The sequence below is a fragment of the Balaenoptera acutorostrata genome, chromosome 5 (assembly GCF_949987535.1).
Source record: "Balaenoptera acutorostrata chromosome 5, mBalAcu1.1, whole genome shotgun sequence".
NCBI classification, from domain to species: domain Eukaryota; kingdom Metazoa; phylum Chordata; class Mammalia; order Artiodactyla; family Balaenopteridae; genus Balaenoptera; species Balaenoptera acutorostrata.
Window position 1 is genome coordinate 106281657 of NC_080068.1, and position 6532 is coordinate 106288188.

Sequence of the window (6532 nt, forward strand, 5' to 3'; positions counted from 1 at the left end):
AAGCTGAGGCCCACGGTCTCCTCGGGGCCGCGCCTGGCTCTGAACTTGATGCCTGGTAGTCACACGTGGAAGGTCGTCGCCCTCTGCCTTCCCACTTGTCCTCTTTCTCATCCCCACTGCCTCTTTCCAGCTCCTCCCTGTAGTACTCCAGCCCCAGCAGCCCTGCATCCCCACCAGGACCTGGAGCCCATTGGTCAGCTCATCTTCTCACTGCCCCTCACCCCTCGTGTCCCTGTCTACCTCTTTCCCAGGCTGCACCCCATGGGCCAACATGCTGTGATCCACCCGCCAGCCTCTTTATCAAGCTTCCTTGGTAAAGCCTTGCCCTCTGCCCCTGCACGTGGGGAGCTGAGCCAGGCTGGTGAGAAGCAGCCATCCTCTGGTTTCTACCACAACTCATTCCTGGTGAGCCCGGAGTCCGTGTGGCCTCCTTCCTCATTGATCGAGGCCCTGTGCCGTCCTGGACAACTCCTTCTCAGTCTTCGCAGTGTTCTCCAACCTCCCCGCTCCATCCTCCCGCCCATGAGCTTGCTTCCTGTTTCTCTGAGGACTTAGAAGCAAATAGGAAGGCCTCCTCAACCTCTCCCCACACCTACCAAATCACTGTGCCTGTAGATTGTACCCTCACCTAACTGCTGCCTCCCCCCACCCCGCCTCTCTATACCCCGGCACCCAGCTTTGTTTTTCTCATTAGGACTTTCCACTTTCTAACCTACTATAGATTTCTCTTGTTTCCCCACCAGGAAGTAAGCACCTGAGATTTTTGTCTCTTGTTCTCTGCTCTATCCCCAGTGCCCGGACAGTGCCTGGCATTTAATAGATGCTCAGTAAATAATTGTCAAAGGAATGTTCTTGGAATTCCTTTTAGTCACAATATTGGCCTGCCTGGATTGGTCCTCTAATTTCCTTTCCTCTCTGGCAGCCTGTTCAATCAGTTGACCTTCGTCCCAACTACTCCACTGGAAGGAACCCTTTCTGCCCAGGTCTCCATTGCTCACCCAGTGATCAGTTCTCAATCCCCATCTCAGTTGACTCTTGGGCAGTACTGACAGCTCAGCAGTGAATTGATCCTTCCTCCATGAGACAAGAACCAGGACTTCCTGGAGGACCAGTCGCTCTAGGTTTCCCCTCCCCTCACTGCTCAGTCTCGGGCTCCTGTTCCCCTCCTCACTGGCCCACATGTAAAAGTTGGGGTGCCCCAGAGCACAGGCCTGGACCACTCCTGTCCTTCATCTCACTAGACCTTCTCCTCATGTCTAATGACCCTAAGTGCTATCCGTTTGCTCATCTCTCCCAAACTTGTGTCTGTCCTGGGCCTCTCCCCAAAACTCTAGAATCCTGTACCCAACTGCCTACCCGTCATCTTTCTCTGAATGTCCAGTAGACATCTCAGAAAATTTTCAAAACTAAGCTCCTCATCCTCTCCCCTTCTCTTGCCCACCTCATTAAATGGCAACCCCATTCTTCCAGTGGCTCAGACTAAAAACCCGAAGAGTTACCCCACTTCCATCAGTAACATTTATGGAGCGCCTCCTATACACCTGGGTTTTGCCCAAGGCACAAAGAATAAGATTGCCTAGGCTGAGGTAAACCTTAAATAAATCTGCTTGGCAAGGACAATAATTTGTTCTTGTACAATAAAAATATAGGAAAAAATTAAAACCAAAGCTTTAAAATTCATATTTCCTGCCTCTTTCCTTTTCTCCCCTTATTACTCTGCCCCAAAGCCTTAACCTAAGTAATGAAAAACTTAGGATTAGTGAAAAGTCTTGGAAGTGTGCTAATGTGTTCTTGGACGGAAGATTATCTTGCAGTAGGCCAGGCCTTTGTGTTGTGCACATAGCATGGACCATCCTCAGCAAGAATAAGAGTGTGTGTGTGTGTGTGTGTGTGTGTACGCGTGCACACGCACATCATTGACCCCAGAGTCAGGAGACCTGGATTGTGTTCTCAGCTCCATCACCAGCTGTGTGACAAATGCCCTCCTCTCTCTGGACTTCAGTATCCAGACAGTGGAATGAGGTTTTCTCAGTTTTATTGTCTGTGAACATTCTCTAAGGACAGCCTGTGACTAGGTTCCTATAGAACCTTCCTGGGCCAAGAACTGCCTTTCATTACAGAAGTGGGGTACAGAGGCCAAGAGATTGGGCAGGTCTCCAGAAGGACCCCAGCATCTTAGAATGTCTGAGCTGGAAGAGACCTTAGGAATTATATCCTGTTTCCATGGGTCTCCACTTTCTATGAGGTCGAATGGAAGCCTTGTTAACAATGCAGATCTTTGGAAATTTTGATTCCGTAGGTCAGGGCCAAGGCCTAGGAGCTGCACTTTAGCAGGTTTCCCAGATGATTCTCAGGCAGGTGGTGTAAGGACAGTAGTTGAAGAAACTCTGCTCTAGTCTGCGTCCCTCATGGGATAGATGCCCTGAGTTGGGAGGCGACTTACCCAGTCATGATAGCAGCATCGTGTTTGTCTTGTGCCAGGCACGATGGAAACACTTTACCAGTGTCAACTCGTTTAAACTCCATGACCCCCTGCAAGGTAGATCCTGTGATCGTCCCCATCTACAGATGAGGAAAGTGACCCTCGGGAGGTCATGGAACTTGCCCAGTTCCGCCCAGCCAGGAGTTTGGGTCCCAAGGTCCTGGATGAGTTGGTGGCCCCAAAGCCAGGATCAGATCCAGCCCAGCTTGCCTGCCCGGGTGGGTGATGCATTTTCAGAGAACAACCTGCTGCTGTGATATTCATGAAACATGACCTCGCCTCTGCGGGAGCTTATCACACCCTCTTCTTTTTAATTTCTTTTTTCTAAGTAACATGAACAAAAGAGAAAAATCAGAAAATACAACAAGTAAAAAGGAAAAATATTTCCATCACCCAGAGGTGATGTTGATGACAAATGTGATTCTAGTCCTGACGCCAGCTTGACGCCTGCTGGGACACCCCAGCCTGGGACACCCCAGCCTCCGCACTTCGCATGCATCTTCTCATTAAGCCCCTTCAACAGCCAGGGATGTAGAACACTGTTTACATCTTGGTTTGTTTCCTCTGCAATCAGATACAAATAAATTTAGACACTTCGCCTTTTTTTAAATCAGCTTGTACCATACACATATCCTTTTGCTTTTTCACAAAGCAAATTGTCATAAATATCTCTCCTTGTCAAAGAATGTGTTGACCTCACTGCTCTGATTCCCCGTCTCATATCCCATCACGACCCCTGCAGTTTTTTTTTTTTTTAAATCTTTATTTATTTATTTATTTTTATATATTTATTTTTGGCTGTGTTGGGTCTTCGTTTCTGTGCGAGGGCTTTCTCTAGTTGCGGCAAGTGGGGACCACTCTTCATCGCGGTGCACGGGCCTCTCACTGTCGCGGCCTCTCTTGTTGCGGAGCACAGGCTCCAGACGCGCAGGCTCAGTAGGTGTGGCTCACGGGCCCAGTTGCTCCATGCGCTCCGTGGCATGTGGGATCTTCCCAGACCAGGGCTCGAACCCGTGTCCCCTGCAGTAGCAGGCAGATTCTCAACCACTGCTCCACCAGGGAAGCCCCCACGACCCCTGCAGTTTGAGGCTGTTTGTGAAGGGTCCAGAACAGTTCTGGGCAGATGGCAGGTGCTCCACAAAAAAACCCCTCTTTTCCTTGAAGTTCCAAGGAAATCTACAGGCCACTCCAGCTGTTTCATGTTGTGTTTTCTTATCGCCACCAGATGGCAGTATAGCCCCTCACAGTAAGCAGAGACCATGACTGGAGGACCTCAAATGCCAAGGCTGGCCCCAGAGGCTGCTGGGGCCACTTGCGCTCACCTGAGCTCCCCACCCCACATAGAAGCCTGTTGGCAGCATAACCTTCTCCTCCCCAGTTGGAGGGATGTGTCACTAGGAAGGGAAGTCTCTTGCTCATTTATTTTTCAACCTTGCTGGGTGCCAACAATGTCCCAGACTCCTGGGTTCAAGTGGCTCTAAGAGCAGACGCCACAAAACAGCTGTGTGAACTCGCCATGGTTCTCTGGGTTCTCATGTCTCCTCTGTACGAATGGGCTTTAAAAATAGCTCCAACTCACGGTGACTGTGAAAACCCGATGCTAAGTAAAGGAAGCCAGACATAGAAGATCACATGTGATGCATGATTCCATTTATATGAAATGCCCAGAATAGGTAAATCCATAGAGAAAGAAAGCAGATGAGCAGTTTCCAGGGGCTGGGGGAGGGCGGGATGGGAAGTTACTCTCATGAGTTTGGGGTTCCCACTTGGGTTGATGAAAAGATGCTAGAACTAGATAGTGGTTGTTAAGGACTGAATTGTGTCTCCCTCCCCAAAAAGTGAGGCCGTAAGACTGGGACCCGATCGCATATAACCATGTCCTTATAAGAAGGGACCCCAGAGGTGATCAGGAAGTGGGGACCGGGGCTTCCCTGGCTCCTAAGGGGTGACCTCAGTGAGCTCACCCACAGGATGCCTGGAGGGGTGAATCAGGATGGGTCTGCTCTCCTCCCTCTGGCTTCAGGACAAAAGTATCCTGTGTCCTGCGCCCCAGAGCTGGTCTCACCATCTCCTGAGAACCCTCTAAACCAGCTGGGCCTGGCCCATGATGTGCTGACAGACGAGAGAAAGGAATTGTGAAAACCCTGTCTCTCTCACAGAACCCTGGCTTTCCAATCTGTTGTCTTGCTGCGGTATTTGTTCTGCATGCCAAAATCAGAATAGTACCTGGAGCTTTCTCTTTGCTTCCTCTATGATCTTCCTGACCCCACCTCCACCCAAGGCAGATAGAAGTTTTTGGTCATCATGGGGGAAGTTCTCAGAAGCAAAAGAGAAACAAACTGAATAATTTTCCAAGCAGTACCCTTTAGAGTTAAACATACATAATGCAAAAGCATAAACGTGATTCAGCCTGGGGCCAATAGCAATGCAAATTAATTCTTGTCTACGGACAGGCAGACCCTGTCCTGTCCAGCAGAGGTTCAGCTAGCTTCTCCCCTGATGTAAAAAAACAGCCCTGCCTCCATTTCATATCATTTCAATATTCCTGACCTGAAAATGTGTCAGTTCTTTGGAGTCTCTGTTGAACCAGCTAGAACATCTGCCCAGTTCCCTCCCTGATTAACATGTTCCCTCCCTGATTAACAAATAAAATCTACAACACATATTCATTTTTATATCTATGTGAGAGGCATGATTTTTTCCTCTTTTTTTTTTGAAAATTATTTCTAACAGACTTCTGAAAGTGAAGGTTGATCCAGAATAGACAAAATTTTCTCCTGTTTATTGTTTAATTTATGCCTGTATTTGGTAGATTTCCAAACATAGAGCGTATTAGTTTGCCTGGGCTGCCAAAACAAAGTACCGCAGACTGGGCGGCTGAAACAACAGAAATTAATTTTCTTCCAGTTCTGGAGACTGGAAGCCTGAGATCAAGGTCTTGGTAGGGTTGGTTCCTTCTGAGGCCTGTCTCCTTGGCTTGTAGACCGCCGTCTTTTCCCTGTGTCGTCGCAAGGTTACCCCCTGTGTGTGTCTGTCTCCTAATCTCTTCTCCTAAGGACACCAGTCCTTTTGGATCAGGGCCCACCCATATGACCTCATTTTACCTTAATGACCTCTTTAAAGACTCTATCCAAATACAGTCACATTCTGAGGTCCTAGAGGTTAGGACTTCAACACATGAATTTGGTGGGGGGCAGATCATAATTCAGCCCGTAACATAGCGCAAGAAACAGGACGGGCTGGAGTCCCTGGCATGGAGGGGTGGCCAGGAATCCTGCTGGGTGACCTGGCAGAGGCAGCTATGCTCGTGCCCCCAGGGGCTGCCACCAGAAGTGTGCTGAGTTACCCAGTTCATGAATCTGCCTATGATTCTGAGAGACCACAGCAGCAAGGCCAGTGACAGACAAGTCTGACTGCTAAAGGAACTTCGTCATTTTACTTTTGGTCCCTGAGATTCTTCAATTACCAAGTGATTTTATCAGGGCCCTTGGCAGTAGACAGCCTGACCCTTCAACTGTAGGAAAAAAGAGAGAATGGACCATCGGCTTTGAGAATAGAGTCTGCTTCCTGCCGGCTGACCTGTTGGGGCTGGTTTGGCCTCAGGGTTTCCCAAGCAGTCCTGGCCATAGGATCTTTAATCCGTCACACGGCAGGTGAAAGCCCAACCCACAGAGCAGAAGAAACCTATTCACAGAGGATGGGGCCAGAGGCTTGTGTGCACGGCCCCTCATCCCTCTATTGCCCACCAGCCTTGACCCCGAGGAGGCTCCATGAGGCCCCCCGGGGACTCCAAGGAGAACAGCGTGCAAACTGCTGGCCTTGGGGTTACTGCTGGGAGTGTCACCGCAGTTCCTGCCACCTGGCCCCTGCACGGTTCCATTATTTTGTTCTTTATTAAGACCTGCCTTGCTCCAAGAAGACTATAAAAATATAAATAAACTTTTATATTTCTAAAGTATACAAGGAGACTGAGACAAAGAGAACACAGAGGCAGGGGTAAGGTGAAACGGGGTGTGTATATAACATACAATGTACACTGTTCAGGGGTGT